We start from the raw sequence: 4,602 nt of genomic DNA, 5'->3' as shown, positions 1-4,602 counted from the left end.
TTTTTGCACAAATCTTTGAAATATATTGTATACATTTTTAAATTTCAATATGCAATTAAGTTTTGCAACAGAGGATTAAATGGATGTTGGATAATTTGATTTAATAAAATAATCTCTTGAAATATACAGTATTTTTCAAGTAAATAAATTATATTCCATAAGCTTACAGTAATAATATGTAGATATTTACATCATTTTGTCGTAATTATTTGACATACGTTTGGTTTCTCCCGCTAGGACCGAAGATGTATAGTGTATGTGGCGTAAACTATAGATTGCCAATACTAAAAATCTGTAGTGTACGTCACGTTAACTATAAATTCCCAGTTTCCAGCGGGATCAATCGAACCTTGACCCAAAGATATAGTTTCGGGTGATCTTTTTTTCTATATAAATTCAAACAAATTAGTCGTTATAATGCAGACAAAAAAACTTTTCCAAGAAGGCAAACGTATAACTTTACAACTTAATGTGCCACGTTGATTTTTACGCGCAGACTGTGAAGAAATTGTGGAATTTGTAAAAGTGCAGCAACCACACACAAGTCATAAGAACTTTCAACGTTGCAGTCCTTTGATTTATCTTATACTGATTTCGAATTCGGATAAATACATTTGCTGTTATAAACACCTTCAACACTTGCATGCATTGCAATTTTATATATTATTTATATAAAGATACGATGCATGCAAGTGAAATATTTATAACAGCAAGTGCATTCATTTCTGTGCAAAACACGTATCATGATGTTCATCCTTTACAGAGAAATCAACAAATCTGTTGTATATTAAAATTAATGAGCGGTAGTGTATATAAAAAACTAATATATAAAAAATATATTTGAAATATAATAAATATTTTTATATTTCTATCCCTATATCTTTCTTTTGTCTTAAAATACTTTTTACTTTTTTATAAACAGCTTAAGGTATCGATACGATAAATAATACTATAAAAGCTACATTTGAATGGAACGGTAATAATTTACACATCCTACCTCATAATAGCGTAATAAATGTAAACGATTCATAGGAATAAATGTGATAGTATTTATGAAATAAAATTAAGTATGAAATATACATTTAAAAAATATTACATTAATGATTATATTATCTTACGCCTTATTAACATTCCATACAGGCGAAGCAAATAGATGCTATGATATACAGGATACCTTTAAACAATTGTTTCATTTTCTAACATTTTTCAGATATATTGTAATATAATCGTATAATCGTCATATTTTTTTACACAGGAATACTAACGCAAAATAATTCGGACATTGTCACTACTAAAATTAAAAAATCAGATGAAAGGTTAAGTAATGTACATATTTTTAATTCACATATCTCTCATTTACTACCGATCATCATTTCACAATGATACATTTGCAACGAAATAGATACGCCAATACCCAAAACGTATATCTGTAATCTAAACACAAGTTTTTATATTCTGGAAACGATACAAGTGTCTTAAAATACTTTTTACTTGTTTCTAAGCAGCATAAAATATCGATACTATCCGAATAGTATAAAAGCTACATTTGGATGGAACGATAACAATTTAGACACCCTACCTCTATAATTATGTTAAAATCGTCAGATATACTGTAATATAATCATCATATTTTTTTACACAGAAATACTAACGCAAATTATTCGGACATTTTCACTAAAAAATTAGATGAAGATAGTTTGTAATCATACAAAGATACTGTTTAGTTAATGTACACATTTTTTTAATTCACATATCTCTCATTTACTACCGATCATCATTTCATAATGATGCATTTGCAACGAAATAGATACGTCAGCAACATGCGAAACCATCGACTGGAAAAAGCATTCTTCTTGGTCTATTCGTTGTGACGGATAAAATCGTATAATTTCAGCACTCAGCAGTGGATTCACTTCAATTGATACGATTTTAAGACAGAGCTCAATTCAAAGAATCCTCGTTGTTACTAAATATGCTTACAAAGCCTGTGAATAGCGCTAATTTCCCTGCCATGCGCATATCTTTCTTTTTCGTGGCTGTATCCTGATTAGGCATTATCTTGTCCGCAATATGCTTATAGACTTTTCCATTCAGCATTAACATAAAAAAGCCGTCGTACCATCTGAAATCGTTATATATAATTGTCTTGGTATTATAATCAATTTTATAATAAGCGTTTCCTCTCCGATAGCATAAACAAAATTAATTTTAGGAAATCTAAATTATTTTATCTTTTTCTGAAGGTAGAATAAAAAACGAAACTAAAAATCAAGTTCTTTTCAAATAATAGACAACTTAAATTAATTATATAATTAATGTTTATAAGAACAATTTTATATTACTATTAAAAAGCATGTTTAGAGCACTAATTACACTTACATTTCCTGGTTAGCGCTTATTATGGCATGTTGTATTTTCCAAATTTTACTTCCAAAACATAGAAAATACCTTCCAGCCTGTGACACCACGTATACGCCAACGAACCTGCACGGTATCGTTTTCAGAATGCATTGTGATCTTAAGGATGTCAAGCTTGACGTGTGCAAACTTCATATAACCAATGAATCTTAATAGTATCAATTCCTTCGCATAACTTATAAGTCCCCTGCAATATTTTTTAAGCATATTATGAGAAAATGAAATTACTTAATGCTAAAAACTATCAATTGCTTTGAATACTTAATAAAATTAATTTTCGTTACTCCTCTAATATTGCTGATAAAAATTATATTATAATAATGAATAACAGGGACTCAATTCACAATCATTTTAGCATAACTACAATATAAATTGTGCTACAGAACGTTTCCTTGTTCTTTTCAATTTTTACAATTTACAACACAGCATATACGTACATACATGTGCAATTTTGGATACACCTTCCTTCTTAAAGATCTCTTCGGTATCAGCTCCCTGCGGTCAATATATAGCGGCAAAATTGTATACTATATAGTTGAATATAAAATGTTCCTGCGTGAGAAAACGAGAGAAAAGGAGGACATTTATAGTAGGTAATGACACGCGATACGAACCATGCAATAGTGTTAATTCGGGATTGGGAAAAGAAAGAGGGGGTAAAGGAGAAGAGATTCTTATAACAATTAGAGGCACTCTGTAGCAACTCGTATTATCTAGCACAAAAGGACCTTTTGTGCTAGACAATTATTCCTCAACAGTGTCTGAGAATTATTATATTTTGAAGACGCGAGATTGTACATTCAAAGCATTCAAGTTAACGAAAGTAAAGTACAATATAAACATTCTTCGGAGAAATCTTTATTACCCGATAGTGCCTGTCACACGTGCATATAAATACAGATCACTTTCTCGTTCTCTTAACTTTTACAACTTTTACAAAACAACATATATACGTACGTGTGCGATTTTGGATACACCTTCCTTCTGAAAGATCTCCTCGGCATCAGCTCCCTGCCGTCAATATATATTTCACTATCACTATCATCTATCACGCAGCGATGGTCACGACTCTGCCACTGTCACTATCTATTTTTAGGTTACCGTTGTATTCCAGCATAGATCGGTCTTTCTTAACAGCTTCATGCGTCTGTGATTGAGAAAGAAATCTGATAAGCTCTGTATACCAGCTCAATATAAGCAACATATATACGAATATGTATATATATTTTAGATAAAAACAGTCAGTAAACTTTTATAAAACAGTACTCTTTGAAATAATACAAGCGATAATAATTTTTATAATTACCTCTCTATATATCTTAAATGTGCATGAATTTTCTTCTAACTATATTTGTAATGTCATCAATTTTTCACGCTTGTTGAATATTTGTGCCATGAGCACCAACAGCTAATCCCATCAGATCTTCTCGAACATTAAATTCATCGGTATATCTAAAATAAGGCAAATTTTACATAATACAAAAACAATAATTATTACTTACATCTGCTTATATATAAAGTATATGATTACAAAGATAAATCTGTATCAAAAATCTATAGTTACTGTAACGTATACCTTAGATTAGATTTGTACGAGCAAGCAATATAACTAACCTCGCGAGACACCACGCGAGCAAACGTCATTGCGTTAAAAAATATTAATGTAAAATATAATTATCCACATACATTATATACAATAGTGGATTATATATAATAAAAAATCCTACTAACCTCGCAAACACACCACGCGAACACACGTCACATCACGCGATACATGCGCGAAACTCGCCAAACTCGCTGCGATCTCGAGCGCCGTCGTCACTTCGATCCTTGCGTGACGCGACCGAAATTCGGAATTAAACAATCGTATTTAATGATGAGAGATCGCATTAATAATAATATTAACCTCCTAACGACACGACGCGAACTGTCACAATACGATTGATCACGACGCACACGCACGAAATTCGCGGAACTCGCCGCGATCTCGATCACCCGGCTTCGACCGGCCAATCAGACGCGCGGAAAAGCGACAACACTACGTGCGAGATATTTCGACTCGGAACGCTCACTTCTCGGTCAAAATGACTTTTTTTATTATAGAAGACTAGAACAACACAGGCGCGCGCTACGCGCACGCTTTTATTTTATTTCATTTATTTTATTTCACGAATATACAACTAT

At 31.8% G+C, this 4,602-nt stretch overlaps 1 long non-coding RNA gene across 3 annotated transcripts; it reads right to left on the bottom strand.

Moving 5' to 3' along the window:
- Positions 1 to 1,630: 1,630 nt before the first annotated feature.
- Positions 1,631 to 4,516, bottom strand: LOC112455268. Of its 3 annotated transcripts, none has more exons than XR_003040846.1 (6): positions 4,150 to 4,516; positions 3,725 to 3,870; positions 3,376 to 3,565; positions 2,856 to 2,970; positions 2,380 to 2,605; positions 1,631 to 2,122 (listed from the first exon to the last, which is right to left on the bottom strand). It is a non-coding gene; the product is annotated as an uncharacterized LOC112455268 (long non-coding RNA). The 3 variants fall into 3 exon arrangements; XR_003040847.1 differs by having other exon boundaries at positions 2,860 to 2,970; XR_003040848.1 differs by lacking the exon at positions 4,150 to 4,516 and adding an exon at positions 4,033 to 4,126.
- Between the last annotated feature and the right edge of the window lie 86 nt (positions 4,517 to 4,602).

This window comes from Temnothorax curvispinosus, unplaced genomic scaffold (assembly GCF_003070985.1).
Source record: "Temnothorax curvispinosus isolate PA1 unplaced genomic scaffold, ASM307098v1 QBEX01005945.1, whole genome shotgun sequence".
NCBI classification, from domain to species: Eukaryota; Metazoa; Arthropoda; class Insecta; order Hymenoptera; family Formicidae; genus Temnothorax; species Temnothorax curvispinosus.
The sequence above is the reverse complement of the archived record's forward strand: the minus strand, read 5'-3'. Positions and strand labels throughout refer to the sequence as shown.